The sequence below is a fragment of the Rhinatrema bivittatum genome, chromosome 18 (genome assembly GCF_901001135.1).
Source record: "Rhinatrema bivittatum chromosome 18, aRhiBiv1.1, whole genome shotgun sequence".
NCBI classification, from domain to species: domain Eukaryota; kingdom Metazoa; phylum Chordata; class Amphibia; order Gymnophiona; family Rhinatrematidae; genus Rhinatrema; species Rhinatrema bivittatum.
This window is the reverse complement of record NC_042632.1, coordinates 1,262,499-1,283,660: the sequence shown is the minus strand read 5'-3', so window position 1 is coordinate 1,283,660 and position 21,162 is coordinate 1,262,499. Positions and strand designations below refer to the sequence as shown.

At 41.7% G+C, this 21,162-nt stretch overlaps 1 protein-coding gene across 1 annotated transcript in view; it reads left to right on the top strand.

Annotated features, from left to right (window-relative positions):
* LOC115079628 (dedicator of cytokinesis protein 2-like) overlaps positions 1-21,162 on the top strand; it is a 991,955-nt gene that overhangs the window by 442,354 nt on the left and 528,439 nt on the right.

Genomic DNA, 21,162 nt, shown 5'->3' with positions numbered 1-21,162 from the left:
GTCACCTCACTTAATAGCAGGTAATGGGCTTGTCCTCCAAGAACTTATCCAATTCTTTTTTAAACACAGCTAAACTAACTGCACTAACCACATCCTCTGGCAACAAATTCCAGAGTTTAATTGTGCGTTGAGTGAAAAAGAACTTTCTCCGATTAGTTTTAGATGTGCCACACGCTAACTTCATGGAGTGCCCCCTAGTCTTTCTATTATCCGAAAGAGTAAATAACCGATTCACATCTACCCGTTCTAGACCTCTCATGATTTTAAACACCTCTATCATATCCCCCTCAGCCATCTCTTCTCCAAGCTGAAAAGTCCTAACCTCTTTAGTCTTTCCTCATAGGGGAGCTGTTCCATTCCCCTTATCATTTTGGTTGCCCTTCTCTGTACTTTCTCCATCACAATTATATATTTTTTGAGATTTGGCGATCAGAATTGTACATAGTATTGAAGGTGCGGTCTCACCATGGAGCAATACAGAGGCATTATGACATTTTCCGTTTTATTCACCATGCCCTTTCTAATAATTCCCAACATTCTGTTTGCTTTTTTGAGTGCCGCAGCACACTGAACCGACGATTTCAATGTGTTATCCACTACGATGCCTAGATCTCTTTCTTGGGTTGTAGCACCTAATGTGGAACCTAACATTGTGTAACTATAGCATAGGTTATTTTTCCCTATATACATCACCTTGCACTTATCCACATTAAATTTCATCTGCCCAATTTTCCAGTCTCACAAGGTCTTCCTGCAATTTATCACAATCTGCTTGTGATTTAACTACTCTGAACAATTTTGTATCATCTGCAAATTTGATTACCTCACTCGTCGTATTTCTTTCCAGATCATTTATAAATATATTAAAAAGTAAGGGTCCCAATACAGATCCCTGAGGCACTCCACTGCCCACTCCCTTCTACTGAGAAAATTGTCCATTTAATCCTACTCTCTGTTTCCTGTCTTTTCGCCAGTTTGTAATCCATGAAAGGACATCGCCACCTATCCCATGACTTTTTTTTTCCTAGAAGCCTCTCATGAGGAACTTTGTCAAACGACTTCTGAAAATCCAAATACACTACATCTACCGGTTCACCTTTATCCACATGTTTATTAACTCCTTCAAAAAAGTGAAGCAGATTTGTGAGGCAAGACTTGCCTTGGGTAAAGCCATGCTGAATTTGTTCCATTAAACCATGTTTTTCTATATGTTCTGTGATTATGATGTTTAGAACACTTTCCACTATTTTTCCTGGCACTGAAGTCAGGCTAACCGGTCTGTAGTTTCCTGGATCGCCCCCGGAGCCCTTTTTAAATATTGGGGTTACATTAGCTATCCTCCAGTCTTCAGGTACAATGGATGATTTTAATGATAGGTTACAAATTTTTACTAATAGGTCTTAAATTTCATTTTTTAGTTCCTTCAGAACTCTGGGGTGTATACCATCCGGTCCAAGTGATTTACTACTCTTCAGTTTGTCAATCAGGTCTACCACATCTTCTAGGTTCACCGTGATTTGGTTCAGTCCATCTGAATCATTATCCATGAAAACCTATCCAGTATGGGTACCTCCCCAACATCCTCTTCAGTAAACACTAAAGAAAAGAAATCATTTAATCTTTCCACGATGGCCTTGTCTTCTCTAAGTGCCCCTTTAACTCCTTGATCATCTAACGGTCCAACTGACTCCCTCACAGGCTTTCTGCTTTCGATATATTTAAAAAAAGTTTTTACTGTGAGTTTTTGCCTCTACGGCCAACTTCTTTTCAAATTCTCTCTTAGCCTGTCTTATCAATGTCTTACATTTAACTTGCCAACGTTTATGCACTATCCTATTTTCTTTTTTTTTTTTATTTTATATTTATGCAATTTTAAGAAATGTAAACAAGATTACATTCTTAATTGAAAATACAAAGAAAAGGAGAAAACATCAATTCTCAGGAAAACTTTCTAACAATAATCCATTATTACTTCTTTGAATTCTAGTCCTCAATATGTGAGGAGCGGAATACTCATCCTAAAGAAATATAATATATAATACTTCAAAGAAATAAAGACTTTCACTGTAGCATTTCAAGACCCATATCACATTAAAAGGAACCAGGTGTATTATCTCTGGGTACTGTGGGGCCTGTTTGGGTTTTCCCTGCCAGGAACTGAGACAGCTGTGGGGGGGGGGGGGGGTCATAAAATACATAAGAATTACCATTATGCTTGACCAAGCATTTGCAAGGGAACTTTAGGAAAAAAAACTCCCCCAAGCTGAATCACCTGTGGTCTCATTAGGAGAAAAGTCTTTCTTTTTTGAGTTTCCCGTGCTACGTCCGGGAAAACCCTTACATTACATCCTATAAACTGATCATTCCTATGTCTAAGACAACATTTCAATAACCAATCCCTATCTGGTTCCAACGTTAAATTCACAATTAAAGTAGCTGGTGTTGCAAGCTCCATATCAGAAGTCTCTAAGAATTTGAAATATTCAAGGGCGGCTCAGCAGCGGGAACCAAAGGTGTTAATCCTCCATTCTGTTCCGTTGATCTCTTTAAATTTGGAAGGTAAAAAATCTTCGAAATGGGTGGCATTTTATTATCCCCAATATGTAACATTTCCTGAAGATACCTTTTAAAGATATCTCTCGGGGGAATTAATGAAATCTTTGGAAAGTTTATAAACCTTAAGTTTTTACTTCTAATTGTATTTTCCATCTGCTCCAATTTCATTGAGATATTCTTCCTTTCCTTTATAATCACAGTCTGAGTTAGTTCGATATTCTTATTTATTTATTTATTTTATTTGGAGATTTTTATATACTGCGGTACGTAAAGGTCTACATCACCTTGGTTTACATTAAACAATAACTTAGCACAAGGCTTTACAAGTAACAGGTTATACAGTAAGTAAACAATAAATAGCAACAGGTTTTACATAAAACAGTTAATAGGAAAGTAAACAATTAACTTCAACAGAAGGTGACAACTTTATACAGCAAAACTGATTTTCAATTCAAGTTAGACATTGATATTGATCCCTATTAGTCATAATCTGTTGCTCCATATCCGTTTGCGAGTTAACCATCACTTTAACTTTATCCTCCAGTTCTTTTTCTGTATCACTCATTTTATTAGTGACATAATGGAGACTTTCAAATCCACCAGTGTCTCCCAGATAGTTTCTAATGTAAATACAGCTGGTCTTACCGCAGCAGGTGTAGATCTTTCAGAGATACCTCCTTCAGTTCCTACAGTTTCCCCCAGAAATACACCTTTTTCTTCCCCGTTCTGCCCCGATGACATTCCTGGGCTCAGGGTCGCAGTTTCTCTTTTGTCGTGTCCTGCTGAGCTCCATCGATAGACTCCTCGGTCTGGCAACTGTTCTCCCGACTCCGGAGAACTCCAAATTGCGGCCGGGTTCCCGGATGGAGTTCCTTGGGCAGGGCTCAAAGGTGATATCGAGCCAAGGAGTGAGGGTAGCTCTGCTTCCCCTCCCCCTCTCTCCAGCGGCTGGGCTCCTGCATTCGGGTCTATCCGAACAACATGTGCATCCATGGGGCCAGAGATGGATACGTTTGGAGGGGCTGCAGGATAAGGCTCACCTCTCTGATAACGCTTTCGTCCCATTATCAAAGAAATTGCTGCAGGAAAACTTTAAAAATTCTTTCCCGAGGAGTTCAAATGCTGTGCTTTGCTACAGGTCGGCCATCTTGGATCCGCCCCTTTATCCTATTTTCTTCTGTTGGATCCTTCTTCCAAATTTTTGAATGAAGATCTTTTGGCTAAAATAGCTTCTTTCACCTTCCCTTTTAACCATGCTGGTAATCGTTTTGCCTTCTTTCCACCTTTCTTAATGTGTGGAATACATCTGGACTGTGCTACTAGGATGGTATTTTTTAACAATGACCATGCCTCTTGCACACTTTTTACTTTTGTAGCTGCTCCTTTCAGTTTTTTTCTAACAATTTTTCTCACTTTATCAAAGTTTCCCTTTTGAAAGTTCAGCACGAGAGCTGTGGATTTGCTTATGGTCCTCCTTCCAGTCATTAATTCAAATTTGATCACTATTGCCAAGCGGCCCCACCACCGTTACCTCTCTCACCAAATCCTGTGATCCACTGAGAATTAGATCTAAAATTGCTCCCTCTCTCGTCGGTTCCTGAACCAATTGCTCCATAAAGCTATCGTTTATTCCATCCAGGAACTTTATCTCTCTAGCGTGTCCCGATGATACATTTACCCAGTCAATACTGGGGTAATTGAAGTCTCCCATTATTACCACACTACCAATTTGGTTAGCTTCCCTAATTTCTCTTAGCATTTCACTGTCAGTCTCACCATCTTGACCAGGTGGACAGTAGTATACTCCTATCACTATAGTCTTCCCCGACACACATGGGATTTCTACTCATAAAGATTCAATTGTGCATTTAGTCTCATGCAGGATGTTTATCCTGTTGGACTCTATGCCATCCCGGACATAAAGCACCACACCACCTCCCAGGTGCTCCTCTCTGTCATTGCGATATAATTTGTACCCCGGTATAGCACTGACCCATTGGTTGTCCTCCTTCCACCTTGTCTCTGAGATGCCAATTAAGTCTATGTCATCATTCACTGCTATACATTCTAATTCTCCCATCTTACGTCTTAGACTTCTGGCATTAGCATACAAACATTTCAAAGTTTGTTTTTTGTTTGTATTTTCATTCTGCTTTTTAATTGATAGGGATGTTAGAATTTTTTAGCTCAGGTGAGTTTTTAGTTACAGGCACTTGGACTACTTTTCTAATTATTGGAACCTCACTGTCGGGATGCCCTAATTCTAATGCATCATTAGTATCCTTTGAAGATACCTCTCTCCGAACCATGCGCTGCTGAGCGACCGTCGGCTTTCCCCTTTGTTCTAGTTTAAAAGCTGCTCTATCTCCTTTTTAAAGGTTAGCGCCAGCAGTCTGGTTCCACCCTGGTTAAGGTGGAGCCCATCCCTTTGGGAGAGACTCCCCCTCCCCCAAAAGGTTCCCCAGTTCCTTACAAAACTGAATCCCTCTTCCTTGCACCATTTTCTCATCCATGCATTGAGACTCCGGAGCTCTGCCTGCCTCTGGTGACTTGCGCATGGAACAGGGAGCATTTCAGAGAATGCTACCCTGGAGGTTCTGGATTTAAGCTTTCTACCTAAGACCCTAAATTTGGCTTCCAGAACCTCCCTCCCACATTTTCTTATGTCATTGGTGCCCACATGGCTCCTCCCCAGCACTGTCTAAACTCCTATCTAGGTTGCCAATCTAATACACAGAAAGGTCCATTTTGAGATGTTGGACGGTAGGGATATTCTGTTTCAAAATGACCCTAGCTGTTCTTTCCTGGGGATTATATCCACCATCAACCGGTTAAATCTTATGTTCCCCAATATTCTTCTTTTGATACCTACTATGAATGAGCAAGGATTAAGCTCCAGAGCAGATGGGCAAAGATTAAGCCCTAGTGTGGACTACCTATTTTCATTGACTGTTAAGCTCCCCCCATGCTTCCTACAAAGGGTCACAGTCTTTAGCAGCCATGCTACTCTGGTTCTCCAACCATCTGGTTTTTTCACTTTTGGTGGCCACCTGGTTCTTTTATTTCCAGTGGCCGACTATTAAGCCCCACATCCTCCTTTCATTCTCCAGCAGTCTTGCCATTCTGGCTGTCTGGCCCTCTGGTTCTTTTATTTCCGGTGGTGGACTATTAAGCCCCCCTCCCCTCCATCCCATTCTCCTTATAGTTCCTGCCACTTTGGTTCTCCAGGTATCTGGTTCTTTCACTATTGGTGGCCATCTGGTTCTTTTATTTCCAGTGGCCGACTGTTAAGCCCCCTGTCCTTGTAATAGTCTCTAGCAGCTGTGTCACTCTGGTTCTCCAGCCATCTGATTCTTTTATGTCCTATCCTGAAGCAGTCCTCTGGTTGAGTGCTTCCCTGTCTGCTAGTCCCAGCCGTATTCCTCTTGTAGGAGACATGATTTCCCAGCTGGTTTGGGCAAAAGACAAAAGCTTGTCTGAAGGAATGACTTTCAATGATTGCAGCAAAGTAGCTTCTCTGCTACATATGAAACCCTGACCCAGAATCAGGTCTTCAAATGATTTAGCACCAGGTTCCCCACAAACATGCAATGTGCTCAGGAGATATGCAGTCCCCTTCTGTCCGCACTGCAGTCCCAAGGGGAGTAGCAGTACTCACCAGCCGGAGAGCTGGTTATCCTATGCCAACCAAGTTAACACAGCATTGTGGTATCATTCTACTTGGGCGTTCAGTAATAAGCCTATAGATGGTAATGCTGCCCCATTGGCTCCTTAGCCAAACACATATACCAAATGTCTGAACCTGTGATTCCTCTCATACTTATTTATTTATTTATTTATTTAAAATATTTCTATACCGGCCTTCATGAATGGGATTCATATCAGGCCGGTTTACATGAAACAAGGGAAAAACCAAGTAACTATAAATAAGAAAGGTCGAAACAATCAAAGTTACAATAAAACAGGGGTATTAAAACGTGGGAGCTAGAGTAGCTAGGAATAAGTGAAGTTGGAGTAGGAGCGATAGAAATTAACTAGATAATTATCATATAATATGGTATGAAATTGGTAGACATTCAGTTCCTTGATCTGAGTATGATGAGTTAATTTGTGTTAGGGGAAGGCTTGGAGGAAAAGCCACGTCTTAAGTTTCCTTCGGAAGGTGAGGAGGCAGGGTTCCAGTCTTAAATCAGTCGGTAGTTTGTTCCAGAGGATTGGTCCTGCTGTAGAGAAGGAACGTTCTTAGAAGGATTACTATTTAAACAACACATAAGAAGAACATAACATAAGACATACCATACTGAGTCAGACCAAAGGTCCATCAGGTACAGCATCCTGTTTCCAACAGTGGCCAATCCAAGTCGCAAGTACTTGGCAAGTACCCAAACGTTAAAGAGATCCCAAGCTACTTTTCCTTATTGATTAATAGCAGCTTATGATCTTCTCCTCTAGGAACTTATCCAAACCTTTTTAAAACCTTTTTTAAACTAACTGCTGTAACCACATCCTCTAGCAATGAATTCCAGTGCTTAATTATGCATTGAGTGCAAAATAATTTTCTCTGATTTGTTTTAAATGAGCTACTTGCTAACTTCATGCAGTGCCCCTAGTCCTTTTATTGTCTGAGAGAGTAAATAACCGATTTGCATTCACCTATTCAAGTCTTTCATGATTTTATAGACCTCTATCATATCCCCCCTTAGCCATCTTGTCCAACCTGTTGCGCACCCCCTCCATCTTCTCCAACCTCCGCGCATGGGCCTGCTCACCTTGCTAACTCCTCTGCAGGTAACGGGTTGGCCTCCCCAGTGGTAGCCGCGAGCTCTTCCAGGCCTCGGCATCCCGCGGTGGCAGTCGCCGGGCCTTCCACTGAGCACCAGGTCTCACACCGGAGTTCGGTGTCCTCAGTGGCGTTGGCCACGCCCCTACACATGCTCACGCGGACCGCCTGGCCTCTTGTAGGCCCAGGGGAGGGTCCTAGCTCTACGGCGCATCCTGATTGAACGTACGATATCATTTATTTATTTATTTATTTTGTTTACCAATTTTTATAATACCGGATTTTTCATGCGAACATATCAAACCGGTTTAGAGTAGCTAACAAATATTCATTTAGAAATATTTGCATTTCCATAAGAGAAAAGGAAGTAAGTACACAGTTTCATAATATAAATAAAATATTAAACTAAATAAAATAGTAAGCTAAATGATTATAAAATTTAAACTGTAAGAGAGGCGGTATAGTAAGAGCAGAGATAGTAAATTTAAAAAATACATTACCTTGATTTATAGTCATTAGACTGAGATCATTAAGTTAGCAGCTCTTGGAAGGCTTGTTGAAATAGCCATGTTTTAATGCCCTTTTTAAATAATTTAATGTCTGTTTCCAATCGTAATTCCTGCGGTATAGAATTCCATAGTTGGGGCCCAGCATTAGAAATAGTTTTTTCTCTAACATTATTTAGATGTGCAATCTTAGGGGAAGGAATTGGTAACATCCCTGTACCTGTTGATCCCTGTTGAAGGCATATAAGAACATAAGAAATTGCCATGCTGGGTTAGACCAAGGGTCCATCAAGCCCAGCATCCTGTTTCCAACAGAGGCCAAAACCAGGCCACAAGAACCAGGCAATTACCCAAACACTAAGAAGATCCCATGCTACTGATGCAATTAATAGCAGTGGCTATTCCTTAAGTAAAATTGATTAATAGCCATTAATGGACTTCTCCTCCAAGAACTTATCCAAACCTTTTTTGAACCCAGCTACACTAACTGCACTAACCACATCCTCTGGCAACAAATTCCAGAGCTTTATTGTGCGTTGAGTGAAAAATAATTTTCTCCGATTAGTCTTAAATGTGCTACTTGCTAACTTCATGGAATGCCCCCTTGTCCTTCTATTATTCAAAAGTGTAAATAACCGAGTCACATCTACTCGTTCAAGACCTCTCATGATCTTAAAGACCTCTATCATATCTCCCCTCAGCCGTCTCTTCTCCAAACTGAACAGCCCTAACCTTTTCAGCCTTTCCTTATAGGGGAGCTGTTCCATCCCCTTTATCATTTTGGTTGCCCTTCTCTGTACCTTCTCCATCGCAACTATATCTTTTTTGAGATGCAGCGACCAGAATTGTACACAGTATTCAAGGTGCAGTCTCACCATGGAGCGATACAGTGGCATTATGACATTTTCCGTTCTATTAACCATTCCCTTCCTAATAATTCTTAACATTCTATTTGCTTTTTTGACTGCTGCAGCACACTGAGCTGATGATTTCAAAGTACCATCCACTAAGATGCCCAGATCCCTTTCCTGGGTGGTAGCTCCCAATATGGAACCTAACATCATGTAACTACAGCAAGGGTTATTTTTCCCTATATGCAACACCTTGCACTTGTCCACATTAAATTTCATCTGCCATTTGGATGCCCAATCTTCCAGTCTTGCAAGGTCCTCCTGTAATGTATCACAGTCTGCTTGTGATTTAACTACTATGAATAATTTTGTATCATCCGCAAATTTGATAACCTCACTCGTCGTATTCCTTTCCAGATCATTTATATATATATTGAAAAGCACCTGTCCAAGTACAGATCCCTGAGGCACTCCACTATTTACCCTTTTCCACTGAGAAAATTGACCATTTAATCCTACTCTCTGTTTCCTGTCTTTTAACCAGTTTGTAATCCACGAAAGGACATCGCCTCTATCCCATGACTTTTTAGTTTTCGTAGAAGCCTCTCATGAGGGACTTTGTCAAACGCCTTCTGAAAATCCAAATACATTACATCAACCGGTTCACCTTTATCCACATGTTTATTAACCCCTTCAAAAAAATGAAGCAGATTTGTTAAGCAAGACTTCCCTTGGGTAAATCCATGTTGACTGTGTCCCATTAAATCATGTCTTTCTATATGCTCTACGATTTTGATCTTGAGAATAGTTTCCACTATTTTTCCCGGCACTGAAGTCAGGCTCACTGGTCTATAGTTACCCGGATCGCCCCTGGAGCCTTTTTTAAATATTGGGGTTACATTGACCACCCTCCAGTCTTCAGGTACAATGGATGATTTTAATGATAGTTACAAATTTTAACTAATAGATCAGAAATTTCATTTTTTAGTTCCTTCAGAACCCTAGGATGCATATCATCTGGTCCAGGTGATTTGCTACTCTTTAGTTTGTCAATCTTCCAGGTTCACAGTGATTTCATTCAGTTTGTCTGACTCATCACCCCTGAAAACCATCTCCGGAACTGGTATCTCCCCAACATCCTCATTAGTAAACACGGAGGCAAAGAATTCATTTAGTCTTTCTGCAATGGCCTTATCTTCCCTAGGAGCCCCTTTAACCCCTCTGTCATCTAATGGTCCAACCGACTCCCTCACAGGTTTCTTGCTTTGGATATATTAAAAAAATGTATTATGCCTCTATGGCCAACTTCATTTCAAATTCTCTCTTCGCCTGTCTTATCAATGTTTTACACTTACCTTGACAATGCTTATGTTTTATCCTATTTTCTTCAGATGGAAATGAAGTGATGAAGTTAACCATTCAATTTTATCATTAAAGAGTGTTTTATGAATTAGTGGGAGAATTTTATGCTGGGCCCTGTATTTAATAGGCAACCAGTGGAGGTCCTTTAATATTGGGGTAATATGGTCTAGCCGCTGAGCTCTGCAGAAGTTGTAATGGTCTTGTAACATTTACTGGTAGGCCTAGAAATAATGAATTGCAGTAGTCTAATTTTGACAAGTGCTTGCCTTGGCAGTCGGGTCGGCTCTGTAAGTGTACTAGTTTGCCTCTGCGTTCAGTCTTGTTCCAGCGTCCTACTGTTCCAGCATCCTACTGTTTCAGGGTCCTATTGTTCCAGTCCTGTTCTAGCGTCCTCCTGTTCCAGCGTCCTTCTGTTCCAGTATCTGTCTCCCCAGGTAGTACCTCTGGACTGACTGGTACTGACCTCTGCCTGTTCCTTGACTGTTCTGCTCACTGCCTGGATCTTGACCTCTACCTGTTCCTTGACCATTCTGCTCGCTGCCTGGATCTTGACCTCTGCCTGCCTTGTGATCTCGTCTGACCTCTGGAACCCTGACCCATGCTTCATTGACTACTCCTCGGACTGATCCTCAGAACCTGACCCCGGCTGCCATTGACCATGTCTCTGATTCTAGCTTTGTCCCTTGCCTTGTCATCACCTATGCTATACTGGCCTTCCTTGCTTCTCCAGGCCTACAGCCTAGTGACCGACCATGCTCCCTTGCTGCTCATGGGCACGCCTCTCTACTACCTCTCCGGGAGACCCTGCGAGGCCCACCTAAGTCCAACTGGCCCGGGTCCCTATGGGCTCTACCTGGGGGGACCGCGGGCTTCCAATGGTGAAGCTAATCCTATCCTCTGTCTCCTCCTGTGCTCCGCCCCCACACTGCTCCAGGACAAGGGTGGTGGAGGTGGTCCAAGCACAACACAACCTGAATAGCCCTAGCCTCTTTAGCCTTTCTTCTTAGGGGAGCTATTCCATGCCCTTTATCATTTTGGTTCTCCTTCTCTGTACTTTCTCCAGTGCAGCTATATTTTTTTTGAGATGCAGTGATCAGAATCGACCACAGTATTCAACGTACGATCTCACTGTGGAGTGATACAGAGGCATTAAGACATCCACCATTTTTTCGTCATTCCCTTCCTAGTAATTCCTAACATTCTGTTTGCTTTCTTGACCACCACAGCGCACTGAGCTGACAAATTCAATGTATTATCCACTGTGATGCCTAGATCCTTTTCCTGGGTGGTAACTCCTAATATGGAACCTAGCATCATGTAATTATAGCAAGGGTACTTGTCCACATTAAATTTCATCTGCCATTTGGACACCCAATCTTCCAGCCTCACAAAGTCCTCCTGCAGTTTATCACAATCCGCTTGAGATTGAATTACTATGCCTAATTTTGTGTCATCTGCAAATTTGATTACCTCACTTGTCGTACTCCTTTCTAGATGATTTAAATATATTAAGAAGCACTGGTCCAAGTACAGATCCCTGAGGCACTGTTTACCTTTTTCCATTGTGAAAACAGACCATTTAATCCTACTCTCTGTTTTCTGTCTTTTAACCAGTTTGCAATCCACAAATGACATTGCCTCCTATCCTATGACTTTTTAGTTTTCTTAGAAGCCTCTCATGAGAGACTTTGTAGAATGCCTTCTGAAAATCCAAATACACTACATCTTCTGGTTCACCTTTATCCACATGTTTATTAACTCCTTCAAAAAAATGTAGATTTCTGAGGCAAGACTTCTCTTGGGTAAATCAATGCTGGCTGTGTCCCAATAAACCATGTGATTTTATTCTTTATGCAGATGATGTGGAGTAAGCTACACACACATGCAGACAAATGTCAACAACACAAGAATGTGTGGCACAATTTTATTTTTATTTATTTATTTATTTAAAATCTTTTCTATACCGTCGTTAAGTTATGTACCATCGCAACGGTTTACATGTAGGCACATAAATTAATGTAGGTGAATATGTACTATAGTACATTCTAACAGGTGCCACCAAAGGTTCAGTTACAATATATCATTAAAGACAATTGTTTAGTGAAGTAGGTCATGACCAGGTGTACCTATAAGGTACTGTTCACTGGTAAAGTTCATATTCATAGTGTTACAATTATGTTTATTGTGATATAGAGTTCATAGACTATTTTATTGCACATTCTTAGAATAGTGCTGTGTGTTGATGCTCTTTTGCCTATTCCTGTATATTTTCTATTCTCCAGTCTCTTTATAAAATGCTTGTATAAAAAGCCATGTTTTTAAACTTTTCTTAAATGTTTTGATTCCCTCCCCCTCCCAGCCGAAATCGATCGTTAAGACGATCGAGGACACGATTCACATCTCTACTCACTATGTCATAGGGGCCGACAATGGCCGCTGTGTCAGAGGCTTCTGGCCCCGCCCTGCCCCCGGACCACCCCTTTAGTAAATCCCCGGGACTTAGACGCATCCCAGGGCTCTACGTGCATCACCGGGCATTTTTAAGATAGACCCGGCGTGCGTAAATCCAGAGGATTTACGTACGTAGGGCTTTTAAAATCTGGCCCATTGTTTATCAAGAATAGTACCAATCAAAATGATATATCTCCCCTGCAGATCCTCAATCCATTTTTCCAACTAAAAAGGAAACTTTTTATGAATTAGAATGGCAATTCCACAATGTCTGGAGGAAAAAGATGTTGTATAGCACTGACTCACCCAATCTTTACATAGTTTAAAATCCTCCTTTTTATTTAAGTGAGGTTTTTGTAATAAAACCTACATCAACTTTATGCGTCTTAAAAGCACTCAGAATTGTTTTCCTCTTTACAAGATAATGAATGCCATCTACATTTAAAGAAATAAATTATGTATTTATTTCTTTTATTTAAAATACTTATATACAGCGCCTTCCAAAGTTCGGGATGGTTTACAATAAGAACATACATAAGGTTAAAATAAATAAAAACAAAACATAAATAAGAAAATAATATAATATAATATAAAATAACAAAATTATTGTACACAATGAAATAAATACAAATTAATCTTTTACAATAGGGAAATAGGGCAAAGGGGAGAGAAGAAGGACAATTAAAAAATGGTGGGGGAGAATGGGGGGGGGGAGGTAATGGAAAGGGGAATACATTGGAAAAGATATTAATCTTGGAAAGCACACTTGAATAGATGAGTTTTCAGTGCCTTTTTAAATTCCTTAGAACCAGTTATAAGACAATACTACTCTATACTCTTTTGATTAGTAATACTCTATGGGACCCTTCCAGCTAGGTCGCCTGGAGCAAAGTAGTGCCCAGTAAAAAAAGCATTGTATTCATAGCACTCAATCCTAGAATCTTGCTCTGAACATACACAGTCATTACATTCCCATCACAAATACACTTGCACTGACCCATCCATACATTCTTTATCACTTCTTCCCCCATCTCCAACCACCCCCAGATGAAAACCAACCATGTTATCAACTATACACCTCCCAACTACCCACCCTTCTCTATTCATTACACAGTAAGGGGCTGATGCAATATTTGGAGCTGAGCTCAGTGCACCACTAAATGCCTGGTTGGACCAGGGGCGGATTGGCCTATCGGGGGATCGGGCATCCCCCGGTGGGCCGGTCGAGCTAGTCACATGGTCTGCCGAGCGCGGCCGTGACAGAGCCACGCTCGGCAGACCACGTGGTATCTCCTGGGCCGGTCTGGGCGGCGAATCCCCGGGCCAGTCTTCATCGGGAATCCGCCGCTGGGTTGGACACACGTTTTGGATGAGCTAGACATATGCCCAATGCAATATTGGGATTAGTGTGTCCAAAACGCGTGTCCATACCAGCACGTAGCTAATGGTGTTCATTACATGAAAATGCCATGTTGATTAGCTAGTACCCCTGATTTAAAAAAAGAAATGTGTGGCAGACACGCACATTTTAACGCTCAAAAATTAACCCCAGACCAGAGCTGGTTTTAAGTTCAGAGGCACCCCAAGCTATGCTCAGAAGAGCAAAAAATACAGATTTTTTGTGGTTCCTCCTACTTAAGTTTGCGATAGTAAGCAGGAGGAATCACAAAAAGTTGCAAAAAAAAACAAAACAAAACCCTTGACAGTGGTCAGGTTAGGAAAAGGGATGCTCAATTTACAAGCGTCCATTTTCCTAACCTGTGGCTGTACATGGGTTAGGAAAACGGATGGTCAGAAAACTGAGTGTCCGTTTTCCCTACCTGCACACAGCCACTTCTCCTGGCATGGATGCTCTAGGGTCTTGCAAATTTTCCATTGCGCATCCCATTTAGCATGCCAGCTCATTAGACAGATCAAACGCCCAAGAGAGGGGATGTGTGGGCGTTCAAAAAACGTGCGTCCAAGTTGGATGCACGTTTTTTGCACACATGATATTTCATCTGCCCCAAAATATATACCACTACTCTTCTCCACTCACCCCTCAATTGAAAAAACAATCAACAACAGAATAACTTGGACAACTTATGTATATCGTATACAAACCCAGCAATGTAAACAAAAGGTATTATTTTAAATATGCATAAAATAATAAAAAAAAAAATTGTGCAAGAAGAAAGGAAAAGCAACTTAGAGACCACCTAGGTCTCAGTCCAAAGCCTCCATTTCAAATCTGGAGGAAAAAGAGAAGGAAAAAACCAAACAGATATACTGTATAGGGTAGATTTTAAAAGGGTGCGCGCGCTACCCAGCATGCGTGCAAGTTATAAAATCAGGGGTCGGCTCGCGCAAAGGGGTGCACAATTGTGTACCTTGTGCGCACCAAGCCGTGCTGCCTTCCCCCGTTCCCTCCCTCTAGCCTGACCTTCCCACCCCTTCCCCTAACCTTCCCCCCCTAGCCCTACTCTAACCCCCCCCCCCCCAAAGTTTTATCATACCTTTTGCGCCTGCCTCTGGGCAGGTGCAAGTTGCATGTGCCGGCAGCCTGCCGGCACGCGATCCTTCGACACAGCAGCAAAAGTTGCACAGAACAGCAAAAAGGTTAGCACTGGCCCTGCCTGATGGCTAGAGTACCCCATCTCTGTACCCCAGTCATCTTCCCAGGACCACCCGAAGAAAAGGGCAACCAGCCGAAGAAAAAGGGTGACAAACATGATAAAGGCGATGGAACAACTCCCCTATGAAAAAAGGATAACGAGGTTAGGGCTGTTCAGCTTGGAGAAGAGACGGCTGAGGGGGGATATGATAAAGGTCTTTAAAATCGTGAGAGGTCTAGAATGGGTAAATGTGAATCGGTTATTTACTCTTTCGGATAATATGACTAGGGGGCACTCATGAAGTTAGCAAGTAGCACATTTAAAACTAATTGGAGAAAATTATTTTTCACTCAGCGCACAATTAAGTTCTGGAATTTGTTGCCCAGGATGTGGTTAGTGCACTTAGTGTAGCTGGGTTTAAAAAAGGTTTGGATAAGTTCTTGGAGGAGAAGTTGTCTTAAATAGCCACTGCTATTACTGGCATCAGTAACATGGAATCTACTTAGTGTTTGGGTACTTGTAGCCTGGATTTGCCACTGTTGGAAACAGGATGCTGGGCTTGGTCAGACCCAATATGGAAAGCTCTTATGCCCTTCATCGGAGAGCCCTGAAGAACCCTGAACCACAAGGACACAGTACTCTGCACTATGATATGCCAACTACTTTTACCACTCCTACTTTACTCTGACCTTACAAGGTCTGATAAGATTCTGATTCCTATCAGTAAGGGAAAGTTTTGTGACCCTCTTATACCACATTCAAACATGTTTTTAGTGAGTTGGTGTAGTCTAGTTGTTAGAACTTTGAATCAGAAAAGCTCTAGGAACTTAAGTTCAAATATCTACTATCGCTGATTCTAGGCAAGTCATTTTATTTCCCTATGCTTTAGTTTACCCACTTGTATTTGCATGACTATAACACAAATATGTGCAATCTACAAATCTCCAGCACATCAAGAAGAGCTGGGTAAATATATAGTCAAAGATATATGACTACAATAGAGGGGGAGGTGTTGCTAATGGGAGATTTTAGAATTCCACATATTATTATGAGCATTCTAGCTGCAGCTATAATTAAGAACATGGGGAATCTGGATTCCCTGCTAAGGCAACTGGTGACAGAATCCACATTTACAAATATGGACAGTGTTCCTGATGTCACATTAGATGGTCACCTGGGATCCAGTGATCACTGATCTATGTGGTTTAATTTAGGAGCAAAGGTAGAGAGGGTCCCACAAAGACAAGGGCTTTCGGTCCGTATCAAGGGGGAGGATCTAAAATTGCAAAAATCTCCAAGCAGATGGAAAATGTTTGGTAAGGGTGAGAAACCACTGTTACATCCTCTGCCACCCAAAGAAGAAATGCTGTACATCAAAATGGCACCATCTGCTGGGGTGAATGCACCAGAGTTAATTAACTCTGGCGCGATCCCAGTGACTGCGTCTGTCAAAGAAGAAAAGAAGAGGACATCGGATGTGACAGAGCTGCTCAGAATTCTGGGCACTGGGCATGGGTCTGACCCTATGCCGAAGCTTAGGCATCGGGAACTGGCTTCCAGGCCATGACCCGGTGTCAGGCCTGGGTCTAGATCAAGGGCCAGACCCTGGCGTGGGACCTGGATCCAGTTTGAGACCCTGCCGAAAAGACACAGCTGCCAGGCCATGGTGTCAGGCCTTGACCTGGGCTCCAACCTGGTCAGACCCTGGCATCTGGCTAAGGTCCATGTCAAGGCTCTGGCATTGGGACCCAGCCTCCAGACTGGACCACAGCATCGGGCTTAGGCCAAGGCATCAGCCTTGGGTAGACAGAGGCCAAGGTCACAGAGACCTGCCTAAGCCCAGACTTACATTGGGCCTGGGCTTAGGCCAGGGCATCAGGACCCAGCCTCGGGCCTTGGTTTGGGTTGAGGCCCCAGCATTGACCTTCTTGTCGGAATGTGGTGTTGTCTGCACCTGTGCTCCAACCTAGGCCAAGGTCGAGGTTGAGATGACTTTACTGATACTTCAACTTGGGCATAGGTTTTACCAGCGAATTCCCACCAGACCATGTAAGTGAGGGCTGGGGCGGGGATCCTGCTCCTGGCATTTTTCTGGGTGGGTGGGAGGCCTTGGGAAGCCCATTTTTTGTTTTTTGGGGTGTTTTTTTAATTTCTTTTAAATATGTGTTTCATTTTTTTTATACAATTGAAATGAATCAAACATTCCACGAACTGAAAGTCATGGGAAAAAAACTCCCAAAAATGAACCGAAAAACAAAAACACATTTTGTTTTCTCTGCACACACCTATATTATGTATTTTTTCAGAAATTTCAATAAATAGCTATAACAGAAAACCACAATGCAGTCCACCCTCTATTAGGAACAGAAATTTTCAAACTCAGTTCACTCACATCCTCTTTTTTTTTTTTATCGCTTCCTGGTGATAAAGGCTAATAAGGATCAGGAGGGTTTTTTTTTCACTGATATGCCATTGGGTAACTGGCATGCAATTTGATATCAATCCATGTACCCGGCCCATTTGTAGCATATGGCAGCATACTTATAGATGTTTCTGTCAATCCCGATCAAGCTTCCATCAAAGCCACAGAACTCACCATCTACTTCGAAAATAAGATAACCAACCTCCTCAAGCCTATCGCTTCAGCCCAACCGACAACCCTTCCTTCCAGCACCGCATCACCGACAAGGAGTTCCAACCTTTCATCCTTCGAGTCACCATCCTCTTTAGAGATCAAAAGCATCCTCAAAAAGCTAAAACCTTCTTCTCACTCGTCGGATGCAATTCCCTCCAATCTTCTCCTCTCCATTCCTAACATCATTTCTAAATCATTGGCAGATATCATCAACTGCTCTTTATTTATTTATTTATTTTTTGTTTTTTTATACTGATCTTCCTACATTAGATGCAAATCAAACTGGTTTACAAAGAACAAAAACTTGCCAGACAGCCTTACATGGAACAATGAACATTTAAGCAACTTTAAGTAATAGTCAATGAGAAGAAAAACTAAATATACAAATTAAATTACATAGTAATCAAGGTAGATAAGAATTGGATTGGATTACATAGTAATGAAGGTCATAAGTGATAAAAGTCCAGTAAATGTATAATTCAAAATTTGTTGTTCTTGTACTAGGCTTAGTTAGGGAGCAGTTATGTATAAAAAGGAGTGGGGAAAAGCGGAAGACATAAATGGAATGAAATAGAATAAAATAAAATAATAACATAAAATAAAATAAATAAAATAAAATAAAATAAAAATAAATAAATAAATAAATAGAACAATAAAATAAAAGGGAAAGTCAAAGAGTGACTAAGGGTCTCTTCAGAGGGAACCAGAATAAATGAAAAAGACTAAGATTAATAACAGATCAAACCATATAAGGGAGAGAAATAAACAGAGAAGTGTAGTAAGAGATGTAGAGAAGGCTTTAAGCTAACAAGATGGTTCTGGAAAGGCAAATCTCAAGGAATGGTTCCAGAACAATTAAAACTAGCCATTCTAAAACCCTTACTAAAAAAACCCAACCTTCCGACGTCCGACCCAGCCAACTTCCATCCAATAGCCAATCTTCCCCTGATCTCCAGAGTGATGGAAAGAATTGTAAACAAGCAACTGTCCGACTACCTAGTGGAGAACAACATACTCTCCCCCTTCCAGTTCGGATTCCGAAAATCTCAAAACACTGAAGCCTTACTTTCTTCCCTATCCGACACCATCCTACTTAACATGGAAAGAAAACAACCTTACCTTCTCGCCCTTCTTGACTTATCCGCCGCTTTCGATATGGTTAATCATACCATTCTACTTGAGCGCCTATCAGAGATCGGCATCCAAGGTGAAGCACTGGGCTGGTTTAAATCATTCCTCGAGAATAGATTCTACAAAGTTAGAATTGACAATAAAGAATCACTCCCTATCAAATCAATCCTGGGAGTCCCACAAGGATCATCCCTCTCCCCCATGCTTTTTAACATCTATCTGCTACCTCTCTGCCATCTACTCTCCAACCTTAAATTAAAATACTACATTTTTGCCAATGACGTCCAAATTCTTCTCCCTATCTCCGAATCCCTGCAAAAAACATGGGCACACTGGAACCGCTGTCTACAATCTATCAATAGCCTGCTCACCAGCCTGAACCTTATCCTTAACTCTAATAAGACAGAAATTCTCATCATCTCCCCAGATGACTCCCACAATCCCCTTAACTCACAAAGCGCAGCTCAATTCGCAAAAACATTCATCAACCACTCCCCATCGGTCAGAGACTTAGGGGTTCAGCTTGATAACCTCTTCAACCTTAAATCATTCGTACTAAACACAACTAAAGAATGCTTTTATAAACTCCAAGTTCTCAAAAATCTTAAACCTCTCCTACATTTCAGCGACTTCCGGCTAGTAGTCCAGTCTATCATCCTCACTAAGCTAGACTACTGCAATGCTCTTTTCCTTGGCCTCCCTGAGATATCTACTAAACCCTTACAGATGGTCCAGAATGCTGCGGCTAGATTACTCATGAACTCAAACAAAAGAGCCCACATCACATCTATATTACAAGGACTTCACTGGCTTCCCATAAAATCCAGGATCACCTTTAAAATATTGATGATGATCCACAAGGACATTCACGGAATCGCCCACCTCAAATTAAGCTCTCAGCTCAGCATACACACATCTGAGAGACCAATCAGAAACGCCTATAAAGGAACTTTATACGCACCACCGATCAAAACCACCCTAAGAAAACGTGCCATCTCTACAGCCGGGCCCACCATTTGGAACTCGCTACCTCCGGAGCTACGTCTAGAACCCTGTACTCAATCTTTTAAGAAACACCTCAAAACTTGGCTCTTTAGAAAAGTGTTCCCGGAGTCTCAAGAACACTCAGACCCGGGTCAAAGGAAATAACTGGACACCAGAGAGCCTCATTCGTGTCCCTGACCACCTTCACTAGTCCACCCTAGCAAGTGTCAATGCCACTTATCCCTTCTCCTCCCCTCCCCTGACCTTCCCCGACCTTCTCCATCCTTAAACGCTTTAGATTTCGCCTATCAGTACACCACCACCACAGCACTGATGCTCAATCTAAATTTGCTTGGTTCTCTTTCACATTCACATTGGGTTTAGTCTTGAAGACTTGTTTGTTTGTTTGATTTGTTGATTTTTACCTTTTTTTTACTTATAATGTTTCTTATAATGTTACTCATAATGTTATCTGTTTCTGACTACTTGTTTCAATGTAACGCAACAGCCGCGATTGTTCAGTTTCAATGGAAACCGATTTGATTTGATATCTTCTTTCAAGAATGTCGGTATATAAGAATTATAAATAAATAAATAAATAAATAAATAACCTACTTGGCTATCTCTTTTGCTTAATCTAGGTGACTGCGGACAAAGTCAAAATCTATCTTATCTTTGATGACACACTTGTCTGCATAATCCCAAATCCATTCTTCCATTACATTTATCACATGAATCAGGAAATACGGGTAGTGAAGGCCAAACAGTACTCTTACTTTCCTCCATACCTGGCATTCTGCCTGGGAGTTTCTGAGAATTGTTGGTCCATGTTCCATAGTACTGGAGACCACCCACGATTAGTCTTATATCTTAGGCATGATGGGATGTTCTAGGACTTCAGTATCAGCTAGGCCTCCTGACCCACTGCTGAAGGATGACAGGTCACTTTGAGGAAGGGACGCTATTCCATGCCCAAGTTATGGCACTGCCCAGAGCTGACTTAGTCTGTGCTATCCATACCACTCCATCATTGGTATCTGCTTCCAGGAATATAGCCGCACCACACCAGCTTGGGCTAATGCTTTATTGCATCTGTATAATCCACCTCATACATTGAGATCATCTCACAGGGGCTTGCTTGACGTACCTTCACTATGTCAAGCATGTTTTATTGACACACGTGAGCGTGCCTTCTCTGTGGTGGCTCCCGAGCTCTGGAATTCCAGTCCATATGAGTTGAGGATTGTGTCCTGTGCATAGTTGTTTAGAATTATGCTTAAAACATAACTCTTTCGGTTGGCATTTGAATGAA